Genomic DNA, 13495 nt, shown 5'->3' on the forward strand with positions numbered 1-13495 from the left:
TGTGTCGCTCTTTCTGCCTATCCCTTATCCCAACTTGGTAAGAGCTCCTTATCTCCCCATCCCTTCCTCCTCCTTTCAACATGGTTCAGCTGAACTTGACCCCGTCACTGGTTCCAGAGATGGGCACGTGCCTCCAGCCTGGCCAATAAGATTGCTACAAATTGTTGGCACCAGAGATTGGTTAAAGGATGGCACATACTGAAACTGGTACAGTGAGAGACCATTGCAAGATTTGTGCTGAAATGTTCAAGAAGAGAACTTGCTTTTACCCTGGGAGTGCTGGGCAGATAGGATCAATCTTGCAAATGCTAGAGGCCATTTTTACCACCTTGTGGAAAGAACAGGCCCCAAATGAAACCAACCAGACTTAGGCACAGCTAAGAAATGCACAGAGATCTATGTTGGATGACAAGATTTGAAGAGCTGGATCTAGTTGAGCCTAAAACTAGATCCGCTTGTATTTTTCCATTGCTTGAGCCAATGAACTGCCATCTGTCCTTTGTTTTGTTTTGTTTATTGCTGAGGCCAGTGTGGGCTGGGTTTTGACACACGCATTGCTAAGAATCCTGACCAGTATCATCTTTCTTCACTGCGCACCACCGTACTTTTAGTTAAATACCCTAAATGCATACTAAGGCTTTCTTACTATTAACCAAAAGATCAAATTAGAGAATTAAAAAGTAAAAGGCTATTTTCATTATCTGTGTATTCCTATCTTCTGACACTACTCATTAGACAACTGATATTGACCACATGTCCAAATCTAACCATTCCCTAAAATAATTCTTTCCCTTCGTTAACTGTGAAGCTCAGAGCAGGACGGTCCTGACGCATTTGCAGACAGCTACTCCGGGCAAGAGGTGTGAATAAAATCTATGTCTACCTTATGTCAAGTCACTTGCTCTCATCCAAAACAGCAATAAAATAATTCAAATACCTCATATAACACTTGGAAATATTTATAACCTATGAAATACTATTTGCAAAAGTTTCATGGCAACTGCTTATGGATTGTTTTCATTGAAATGGAATATTTAAGAGCTGTTGGTTTTGGACATAATTCTTTGGTTTCTTTAAGAAGCTTAATTTATAAAGTCATTTTTGCCCACCTTTCTCTGCTGCATTATTTTAAAGACACTTATGTAACCCCGTGTATTTATTTAGTTCCTTCAATGCCCAAAGACAAAATCTAAAGACTATAACTTTTTTAAAATGAAGAATATGAATCCTGGTTCCTCAGCATGCCAAAATATAAGCCAAAGCTTACTTTTCACAAACCAAAAAGAAAAAATCCAATATTGCCAAACCTATAAATAAAAAAAAGTCACTTTACAAAATGATTTATTGAAGAGCTCCTTTCAATAGCGAGATGTACTCTAGCAAGTGTTTTACCTTTTACAAAATTTTTTTTAAGATTTTATTTTTATTTATTTATTTGACACAGAGACAGCCAGTAAGAGAGACAGCCAGTGAGAGAGAGACAAGCAGGGGGAGTGGGAGAGGAAGAAGCAGGCTCCCAGCAGAGGAGCCTGATGTGGGGCTCGATCCCAGAATGCCGGGATCACACCCTGAGCCGAAGGCAGATGCTTAACGACTGAGTCACCCAGGTGCCCCACTTTTACATAATTTTTAATTGTCTAAGTAATGTAAGAAAACATTTTGCTTGTGAAAAAATTAAAACATGCCCAATTTAGCCAAAATTCCTCCACTCATCTCCACTTCTAAGAAGAAACCAGTGTCACCTGACTGGGGTATGCCTCCCAGATCTTTTTCCTTATAGGTCTATACTGCCTGGTATGTAGGTGTCTTTCCACAAATGCTCCCAAACATTATGTAGTATTTGTAACATCTTTTTTTCTCCCAGTAGTAGTATATATTAGAGATCTTTCCCTATTAGTTGGTACACATCTATTTGTCTCATTATTTTAAATTCCATACTTTAACTATTCTGTTGTGGATTGACTGGTATTTGGGATGTTTCTGGTCTTTTCTTCCCCTACTACAAACAACATTGAAATGAACATCCAGGTACAAGCCTCTTTTATAGAAATAGTCGAGGACTTCTCTTGGGCTGATTCACACTCATTTTTTCAGGCAGGTAACTGTTATGTAAAAAAGGTGGACAATGAACAAAAATATAGCTCCAAAGAAAAGCTATCATAAACCAAAGTTGGTTTTTTCCCCTCCATTTTTAAAGAGTTAGATTTTTTCTTTTTTTTTTTTTTCTTTTCAAAAACTGTTGTAGCTTTCAGGAAGGCTGCCCACTTAAGACAGAAACCATAGCTAGTACTCAACAGTTATATCTGACTCAGTCAGAGACCCTCTTCTCCCCCAACCCCAAAATTTCATCATTATATATTATACCTGTTCTTAGTTGGTGTCTTAATTATAGGGATTGCTGATGTCGGAGTACAGTCCAAAAGACACTAAGTCACAGTCGAGCTATGTATTTGAAACAACGAAACTGTTTCACAAAGATGAACTTCATTTTTAAAATGGAATGTATGATACAAAGTAATATACACATACAGTGAATGTGGTACAAAGAAGACTGTATTAAATACCCACGTACCCACCATCCTTAAGAACATTCTCCAAACTGCTGATGCCTCTTGAGCAGTTACCCCATTCTACTTCTTCCAAGGGGTATATATATTTCAATTTTTCTATTTATCCTTTGATTTGTTATTAACATTTTATTGCGGAAATCTTGAAACATACGTAAAAGTAGAGAGAATAACCTGATGTACTCCCGTGGACCCAACACACAATTTGAACTATTAGCAACTTTTTTGTCACTGTGAGTTCACCTACCCACTCTCATTCTTTGTATTTCCTGGCATCTTTTTAAGAAAATCATAGGGGTGCCTGGGTGGCTCAGTCAGTTAAGCATCTGACTCTTGATTTTGGCTTAGTCACCATCTTGGGGTTGTGAGATCGAGCCCTGTGTTAGGCTCCACACCCTGCATTGGGCTCTGCACTTGGCACGGAGTCTGGTTGAGATGCTCTCTCTCCCTCTCCCTGCTCGTGCACACACGTGTGCTCTCTCTAAATAAAATCTTAAAAAAGAAAGAAAGAAAGAAAGAAAGAAAGAAAGAAAGAAAGAAAGAAAGAAAGAAAGAAAATAAATCAGAGAGACCATGTCATGTTATACATAATGACTGTATAATGTACCTCTAAGAGGGCTTAAAAAAACCTACCATGCCATTCTCACACGCAACACAATGATTCCTTAATTTAATCGAACCTCCATCCACATTCAAATTTCCTCAACATGCAAAGATGTCTATTTAGTTACTTAAAAAGTTCATTAAAAAGTTAAATTAGGATACAAACTCAAAAACCCTACAGTATTTAAAAAATATTTTACTTCAAACTTTAATAAACGGCGTATCTTTCCCTCAAATTAACATGCAAGGGGGAGGTTTTATTATATAATCAACAACTCGGTGAGCATTACCAAATGTACTCACCGCCCCCCCCGATATTTGCCAAAGTGCACAACAGAATTATTAATGTATGGGCAAAGCAATTGGTAAGGTTTTTAGATTCACGAGTGTATTGATGCAGTTAACAAATGAACTAAATTATATGGTGACTACAGTGTTACAATGTGACTAATATACACTCTGGGCCTTATTTTCCAAGCTTAAAAATAATTGGGTAAATGCCACAGAGTGTTTGGCTTTTGGAGCCTGTTTATTCTGCTTTCTTTAAAGAAGCATATGATTAATTTAAACGCGGCCATTAAGGAATATTTACTTCCCTATTCTGGTTTGCTTTTTACACTTAGGGGAAGAAAAAAGTAGGTTTGGAAAGCAGTAACACATGCATTTGACAGGGAAACTATTAGGTAAATGTTGAAACTGCTTCGGCAGGGTTTTGGTCCTACTTTTCTTGGTGTATTTATCAATAGTGAGGAAATACATGAAAATCATCTTGAAGATAAATGATCAGATTTTTGGTACATTCAGCTGCTTTTCTAAAGCAAATGCCTCCGTTATCACTGCTGATACTGTAGATGCATCCAGCTTCACGGAAACTCAAAATCCAAAAGGCTCAAGTGTTAAAGGGTGATCACTAATGCTTTTTATTAAGGAAAATGCAAATATCTATAAAAGTCGAGTCATAATATAATGAAATCCTATGTACCCATCACCCAGCTTAAATAGTTATCAACTCATTGTAAGTCTTGTTTCAACTACCCCATAGATTTGCAACAGTGATGTCGCCTGGAACTGACTTCCCTGCCAGAGCGTCTTAGGAAGAGAAGGAGGGAGAGAAAACTCACTTGGAGCTGGGCCATAGCACCTCTTAAGCCAGCACAGTGCTGGGCCCACAGCAGGGGCTCAAACATTCTCCAGAGGCATCAGGAGCCCACAAGAATCTCCCACCCTTCCCTGAGGGTGTGACAGGTGGATTTCTGAAGAGAGACTTAAAAGGGCAGTAGGAGCTGGGAAGACCCCGAGTTTGAGTCACAGACAACATCCGTGTCGGCGTGGTTCCGACTCCTTCCTCCCCTCCAGAGGGGGGATCTGCTGTTTCCCATGTTCCCTGGGAGACGCTAAGGTCAGAGACCCGGTTTACTTGCCTGTGTCCTACGTGGACACAAAAACTCACCCTTTCCCCTCATTTTCCTGATGCGGTAAATATCATCACGCCCTGTCATTCCATTTGCAAATACCGCCTAGACCCCTCCCCCCTTTCCTCCATCCTCCCGACACCACGCTTCCCTTGTTTAGGTGCCCTTAATGGGTGACCCCTTTGTATCCTAACTGGAAAGGATCCTGGCCTTGGCAGCTGGGGTAGGTGTACCATTCAGTGGTTAGCCTTGTAAGGGTGGTTTGGTACAGTGCACAAAAACCACCGCGGGGATCTAGTTATCAGAAGAGGACACAGGAGTTTAAATGCCACTTTCATTCAAAAGTTTTTACAAAACTTAGACATCTGGGAAGTGGTAGAATAAATGCTTGAGTACCCTCTGCTAATTGCTCCATCGAACACAATGAATAATCGCTATTAGCTATAACCTATCTTTCCACAGCAGTGGTACAAAGAGAGGGGGACCCATGTTCCGAATCTCCGGCACCCCCACAGCTATCTGTACAACACAGACGGGGTACGGCCAGGTGGCGGCTCGGAGTCTCCTCCGTCAGACTTGCTGTTTCCCGAGGGAAAAGCTGAGGTTGCACCATCCCAGCCTCGTGGAAAGCAAGCTCTGTTCACGTGTGAGGAGCGTTGAAGCTAGGTGACTGCCAGTGGCCAGGGACACCACAGGAGAGGGGTGAATGACCACAGGGTGTGTCCTCATCCTTGGTAACAATCAGAGTTTCCTGGACCTCTTTTAGTCAGCCACCAACAGCGTGCTTCCTGACTTACTCCCTTCAACACAGACCAGGTTCCAGGCACTGTTCCAGGCACTGCTATCGAGCTGTGGAAAAGATGCATGGGTCCCTAATCTCACGAAGTTTGCCATCAGAATCCCGACAGTGTGACTGGGGATCGCTCACGATCAAGGCCCGAACCTACAAAGCCTAGGCCTGTGCCGGACGCCGTTGCTAACTCCCACAGCCACGGGCTACAGTTGTCACACCTGGAGGCCCAGCCACCACGAGCCACCCTCCCAGGCTCTCAGACCTGACCTGCCATGGCCTCCCTGGTGGGTCCTCACACCAGCTCAGCACCTGAATGAGGGATGCCCTGGAACCCAAGGCATCTATACCGTTAGCGTGAGGCTCTCGGGTGCGTGCTCTAGATACAAATGACCACAAGCCCTTGGATTTTCTGGAACTAACTTAATTGCAAGGACTCCATAAATGGTGAACAAAGCACTGAAATACCAATACTGTGGCATCCTCCAAAATGCCAAAGGTTTGGGGTTGGAGGAAGAGTGGGAGACGAAAGGGCACAGAGGTCTTCTGCTGAATTACCAGACGCAGGAAGGAATCTGGGGGTGCTAGGGGGTTCACATCTAAGTTCGCTACTGACTGCAGCTGCATCTTTTGGGGCCAGTTACAGAACCTCCCCATGCTGTAAATTCCTTGCCTGTCAAATGAGGATAATGACAGCACCCACCTCTATGTTGCTGTGATGATTACACGACTTAATACATGTTCAGTGCTAGACGGAGCCCACCACGGAGAAAACCTAATGGATACTGGCTACTGTCATTATTCCTATTGATGGTATTAACTGTCAGCTTTCTTTTATTATTTGGAAAACGCTGCCCCCATAGGAATGGGGGTTACAAAGAGTATCAGAGGAAGCCCACGTTGCTTTTTTTTTTAAATCTGTTTATTAAGATTGAACTTGAACTTGGCCTTTTAAACTTCTTTTTGCTTTCCACTCCACCCCCCCCCCAAACCCCTGTTTTCAATGTGAGGTATGTCAACTTCACTTTGGGCCCTGAGTCTCTTGGAGCTGAATTACTAGGCCTGCAGAACGTTAATTGCCAAGGCTCCAGTCTATACCAGTGTCATTGCCGGAGTAATCCCCCTAAAACACAGCCTTAACAAGCTCAGCCCCTACCCAACAATGGTTCCTTGTTGTGAACTGGATTAAGGGCAAGCTCCTCGTCCTTTTATTTTGGCAACTCAGTAACCCAGCCTCAAGCCCACCTGTCAGCTCCACCTCCACCCAAGACTGGTCCCCTTTAAACCACCTCCATATATATTCTAGACCGTATCTACCTTTGCCCACCAGAGCCCCATTTCTTAAGAAGGCTCCTCTCTTTCGCTCTCAATCTGTCCATCTTAAAGCTTTGATTTCTCTGTGTTGCTTAACCTGTACGCTGAAGCCAGTGTGAATCTCTCCACCGAGTCTTCTGCTCATTTTGAGCCCTGCTTGTTTCTTCGTGTTTAGTACAGTTGGATTTTGCCTCCATTGTGCAAGTCTGGTCTCCCAAGACAGATTCCAATTTTCTCCGGAGCAGGCACGGTGCCATACACTCCTTACGCAATCCATGGACTCTTCTCCTTCCCTACCAAAGTCCAGTTAGGTGATTCGGAGATCTTGTAAGCTTTGGAACTATTTGGACAGGTTATTACAAACTCTTGCTGAAATTTCGCTCTGACTTCATTAACTTGATTCAAGTTGCAAAATCCAAACACAAAACCACAGTCTCCTTGGTTTGCTGTGGGGCTCTTAACAACCAAACCAATTTCTCCACTTGATTCCCATCTCTGATTAAATTCATGCCAACTGCCCTCCTGAGCTAAGGGCATCTTTCCAAGTCCTTTCTACAAGACTGTACTTTCAGGGATCATTTCTATAGTTTGTTACAAGTCCTTTCTACTCTCAGTTGGGAAGTGGAAGTCAGAGATGATACCTTTTACCGAGGGTCCCAGCCTCTGTTAATAAACATGGTCCTGTGGTTTATTCCTAGGTTCTACGGAATCTGCCTCCCAAACTGGGCTCATCCAACCCATCTTCAACTTGCCTGCCACTTCCCTATACAGGTCACCATCATTATTCGCCCTGATGACTGCAGAAGACTCTTAACTATTCCTTCAACATTTAGTCTCTCCCACTTCTAACCTAACAACGATTCATTCAAGATCAATCCATTGTGTACCTACTACGGAAAAAACACAAACAACAATGTCGGACAGAGAGGAGGCTACAACCCCAGGCTCTTAGGATGTCAAAGGGGAGCCATGTCAAATTTGACCCCCTGACTCCATATTTGGTGGAAACAAAGCGGCTGACATGGTCATCGAAATTCTAAACAAGCTGTCAGAAAAATGAAGCTCCTTGAATTATCTCCAGCTTTTAGACTAAATGAGACCCTTTTCTTAGAGTTGTGTTATTAAGGAAAAGAGGAAAAACACAACAGCAGGCAACAGGAGAGAAAATCAGGTGCTAACGCACACGCATCTTGATTAAGTTGACTCATGATGCATAGAATCAAGTGTAAAACCTTTTGTCTGAAGTAATTATTATGTTTTCAGTCAAAATTATAACTTGGTTGCAGCCCAAATGATAGGTTTTTATAGAGACGATTCCATTTCCATAATGGCGTTCTTCAGTGTCTAAATAAATGGCTTCCCATAAGACAGGGGATTGTCAGATAGATCTGAGAAGGGAAAGGAAGACACTTAGTTTTCTACAAGTTTAGGCCATCAACAAGTAAAATTATTTTTTCAACATTCATTAAATATTATATTTAATATCCAGCTTTCTGAATGATCTTTTATTAGAACGGTTCCCCCTCCCCCACCACACACACTCCAGTAAGGCTATTGGACGGGAGTTCCTAATTTGTGGTACGTTACGTTCTGGAACTGGCATCATGAAACCAGGCAACCGTAAGAAATGACAACTTTCAACACACAGCTGCAGAGAAGGCAGGTCGGTCAAGGATAAGTGGTCAGATGTAAGGTAAGTCTCTCTGGGGTCCAGGTATCTCTAAAGATGAGCTGTGTGTTCCTTACAGAAAATCCTGTGGTGTGGCACAGGGTGGCCAGAGCCTCTCTTCCGGGGAAAGGAATGACCAAGAGCTATGGTATCAGAGCGCCACCTTCTGGCACAGCTACGCCAATGTTTTACACACCGCAGTTCCTTCTGGAGGACAGTCTTTTTAACGCTTTTAAAATAAGCAAGAAAAAGTGAAATTCTTCCTATGCACAAGAAAGCTGCAACGCACAGTTGTGAAATTGCATTATTGGGGCTGGATATATGGATGCTCCTGTGCAGAGAACATTATACCACCACAGCTAGTTTTGTTTTCGATAAGGCATTTTTATTTCAAAGTTCCCTTGATCTCAGTTTTATTATAAACATAAAATGCCATCTCGAAGAATTTTGGTATTTTAGTCTTTTAAAAAGAAACTAAACAAGTTTTGGATAGCTGTGTTTTCTTTATAGTCTAAATCTAGATTTTAATGGCTCCTTCAGAATTTGTTCTATTAGGTGCTACTTTTACAAGCAAATGTATAAGTTGTACATTATTTACCTAGAAGATTCTACTGAGGTCATAAATCTGATGTGAGTTCCATTTACAAGTGACAGGTGGGTTAAACATCTGGGAATGCATAACCAAGTTCTCACATTACACATGGGTAATTCTTTATTTTTAAACCTCAAGGAGGTATGATTTCATAGTTTAAATACTGGGCTTCAAAAAAAAAAAGCACTTTATTCATTTTAAATCAAATCTTCATCCATAATGCTTCATTCCAAAGAGCATTCCCATTGTTGTCTCTTCAGCTTCACCTAACGAATAATGAAAACTTCTTTTACTCAGTTTGGTACTTCTTGATTATAGAGGACATCATCTAATGCTTTTCCCCACGCACTTTGCGAAGTCTTAAATGACAGAATACAAGTACATTTCCAAAAATACAACACAGCATTTATTGTGTCTGAACTCCACTGTCTCAGTGCAACCATGAATGTGTCTCAAGAAACTTGGTAAAAGCTTTGAACTTCTTTGGGGCAGAAAGGCATCACGGACTGAAATGAAAAACCCACAATTAAAGCTTTTATACAAAATTTATACAGAGATCAAGTTCTGCTCTCTGACACAGAGGCAAGAAAGCAAGGGGGGAAGGGAGAGAACTTGGAGAGATGTGTTTCTGTATTACGTACACGGCCTCCACATCTGAAACATAACTCAGTGAAACAGAAATCCCGGCGTGTTACTCCTTTTTTGAACAGAAATGCAAATACGGCATCCCAAAATCACACTGTACGTGCCAGACGCGCATTTATTCATACTTCTGCCCCTCCTTATTAAGCGGAAATTAACATTACACTACTGGCTGTGTATGTGTGTCTGCCTTTTGTGGGTACATTATTGTTTTCCCTGGATGACCAACCAATGCACCTCATTCGCACTGTTAATTAGAACACGTATATGGTTAAACACACAGGAATATGGGGTTAGTGAGCCAGCGTTGTGTAACAAATGAATCCACATAAAATTTACATGTGATTTAATTAGCTGATAATGGGCCATTAATTGAGGGGCTGAAGAAAGGAAACATATTCTTTTGGACACATAAAGGCACCATTCAGGAAGAATAGATTTGTTTTTACTCTGCCCTTCTCGGCTAGGGGAACCACCTGTGCAAATATGGGGCTCAAGTCAGATGACAAGCAGGGTTTTATGGTACCAGGAAGATTTTCATCTCCATGACAACTTTCCTGGTTCCAAATAGAGAATGTTATTTTTCTGGAATCAATCTCTCGGCCACAGTAGCGGGCTCAGTCCGAGCCTGGCGTGCATCTGAATGCTCCCTGTTGGGCAGCCACTATTAACCGAGGCTGCATCTCCCAAATCATGATTAGTTGGTGATTACGGATCTGACATACTTTATAACGACTCCGTCTTCTGAGCCCTTCATTTCCAAGGAATGAAGTAATGCTCTGACTCAACAAGTCAGCAGAACGACAAACCACTGCTCCCACCCCCACAGTAGACTATTTATTAGTAAGCAGGTCCATCCCCATGTAAGTTATCAGATTTTATATATAAAGATAACCGTTTGGGTGTCACTTATGTGTATGCACACAATAACTTAAGAGTAATAATTTAATTTTTCAGATATGGATCAACAACATGACTGATTGGTATGTGGAGAAATACGCAAAGAGGCTTCCCGGGAACTTCGCTCAAAGTAAGTACGGGAAACACAAAACGACAATGTTTCTGTGCAGTGCTTGTGACATGGAGAGAATGGATTTTGCAGCAAACTCCAACCAGTGCTTCTGGCTCTTTGGAAATGCCATTCCATCAAGTTTCTGATTATAGCCAAATCCCATGCCTATTCCACGATCTCTCCACACCCTAGAGAGGCAACTTTGGAATGGAGGAGTGTGAGATCACAGAACTGCAAGCAAAGATTTTGCTCTTTTGATTTAAGAACGAAGCCATACCTCTGGGGGCCTGGGTGGCACAGTGGGCTGAGTGTCCGACTCTTGGTTTCAGCTCAGGTCATGATCTGAGTTGTGAGATCAAGCCCCGAGTTGGGCTCTGAGTGGAGTCTGCTGGAGATTTTCTCTCTCCCCCTTTCCCTCTTCCCCTTCCTCCCACGCACACTTGTCCTCTCTCAAATAAATAAATCTTTAAAAAAGAGTCATGGAATTTTATTCATGCAACTTTCCTTACTGTGTCAGGTTTGTCGTTGTTGGTTTTAAGAGAACTGAGCCACCAACCAACTAGGTAGATAAAACACTGCACAAAAAACTCCCCAACAAAAATTGCAGAACACTGATTAACCGTATCAGCCAAAACATATTCTAACAGATAAACCAGTAGACATCAGAATTTTCAAACAGTCCATTTTGTGAAAGATACTCTATATAATTTATCACATCTTTGAAGCTTGAAACTTACTGCATTATTTAATATATTTATTAAATAAGCAATGTTTATTAAAGATGGTTTATTTGTATTGCTTAAATCTCAAGAAAAGGCAAAACAAATGGGAGTAAATGTTTACAAAAAAGATGAAAATGTTGGTATCTCTTATATAAATGAAGCTTTTCTGTATCTGTAAGATAGAAGATGAACCTATCAACCAAAGTATGGGGAAGGTTACAAGCCTAGCACCAAGGAGGAAATAGGATTGGCTAATGAATAAGTGAAACAGGTCCAACTCTATATGTAAAACAAGTACTAATTTAAATAACAAGGTGCCCTTTTTTTCCCACTTACCAACATAGCAAAGGTTAAAAATAACCCAGTATTAGCAAGGGGCAGGGAGAAGATCAATAGGCTCAGATATTACCTATGGGAAAGCAGTGGCCCCCACCTTGTGAGGGAGATAGTCACAACAATGGGAAAACATTCCAATTCTAGAAACTTAGGAAAAATGTATAAATGGACTGAAGGATTTATATGTAAGGACCTTCAACACAGTATCATTTATAATGGCAAAAATGACAGTAATAATGGCAAGGTCAGTTAAAACACAGCCCCAAGTCAACTACAGAGCCATTAAAAAGCCCTGAGGCCCCAAACTATTCAATGACAAAGAATATCATTTATGGCACCCTAAATAGGAACAGTCTATGATACATCAGGAAAAAGAGGATCTCCTTTAAAACTGTGTGTGTAGGAGCGCCTGGGTGGCTCAATCGGATGTGTCTCTTTATTTCAGCTCAGGTCACGATCTCAAGGTCGTGAGACTGAGCCCCGTGCCAGTCTTCATGCCAGGCGTGAAGCCTGCTTGATATTCTCTCTCTCCCTTTCCCTCTGCCCCTAACCGCCGCCACCCCCAATGCTCTCTCAAAAAAACATTTTAAAACCGTGTATATAAACATATTTTCATTTTCTCTAATGCGGTTATGTATACACACACACGCATGCGTGTATACACACCTACACGGATACACACCATAAGGTATAAATAAGGAAGAGTAATAGGTTTTTTCCTCCACCTTGTTGAATGACAGGTGACTTCTCCGTTGCTTTGAGCGACGAGACTGTGTGAGTTCAGTGACTTGGAGAAGTTATGGAGTTCGGTAATGTCAGCTCTAATTAGAATCAGCCAAATGAGAAACGACTATTGGCAGCTGAACACTTGGCAAAGAAAAGGTGGACTGAAACGAGGCTTTCACCAATCTCTAAAGCTGTATACAGGAAGGGGTGCTCAGGCGTTAGTGATCGTAAGTCGGACTTCAATTCTGTAATTAAGACACAGCCACCGCCACCCTGTTCTCCATCCTTCACAACGCGCAGGGCTACCGGCTAGAACCGTACTTGAAAAACCCTCTGGGCCTCACGCATGGACCCCCGGCCGAGCGGCACGCAGCCCCTCCACACAACCCCTCCCACTGTGCAGCCCTGAACGCACAAGGCCTCGCACAGAGCAGCCGCCAAGGAAGGCTGCCCTCTCTTCGGTGATCAAAGCCTTGTGCTTTAGTCTGGACTCGTGTCTACAACTCTGGGGACAGCGGCAGAGAAGTGGAAGAAAACCATGTGAATGAAAGAAGAAAGGCCAACCAAAGTGTCTCCGTACAGAATTCTGCCATCGTGGTGGCCAGCTGCACCCCTGAGCAACAGGTCAGACGGACAGGTGGACAGTGGTGCCTCAGCAGGGACCAGCTCTGCCGCTCCTTCTCACGGACCGCCGGTGACCCCAGAGACCACCAGGGGGCGACAGAGGAGCGAACAGTTCTCCATCCTTCAGCCCGGCCAGGAAGCCTCTCGTGCAACCTTTAGTCACTGGAGAGAACTAGCTCCAGGTAAGGCCGGTTTTAAATATTAATCACTAATATAAGCAGGGTCTAACTTCTCCAGAAATGGAAGGATAAAAGGCTCTCTGCTACAGATGTGAGAAAGGGAAGAATAAGGCACACGAAACTGATAAGTTGGACAATAAATATTTATTCTCTCTGCTGTCCACTTCCCTAGCCATACCCAAGGCTTCCTCCTCCAGAAGACAAAATAAATAAACCAGCCTCTGGCAACAGAGCCTGTAGTGTCCCTCTGAGGTTCTATTTGTATATTACGACTGTGGTTTAAACGCAAGGACCTAAAGACAATTTC

At 42.4% G+C, this 13495-nt stretch overlaps 1 protein-coding gene and 1 pseudogene across 1 annotated transcript in view; one reads left to right on the forward strand and one right to left on the reverse strand.

The window, feature by feature from the left end:
- Positions 1 to 13495, reverse strand: part of PDZRN3 (PDZ domain containing ring finger 3) — a 235668-nt gene that overhangs the window by 99881 nt on the left and 122292 nt on the right. The window lies entirely within an intron of this gene.
- On the forward strand, positions 7243 to 7353 carry LOC113257333 (small nucleolar RNA U3; annotated as a pseudogene).

Source organism: Ursus arctos, unplaced genomic scaffold (genome assembly GCF_023065955.2).
Source record: "Ursus arctos isolate Adak ecotype North America unplaced genomic scaffold, UrsArc2.0 scaffold_14, whole genome shotgun sequence".
NCBI classification, from domain to species: Eukaryota; Metazoa; Chordata; class Mammalia; order Carnivora; family Ursidae; genus Ursus; species Ursus arctos.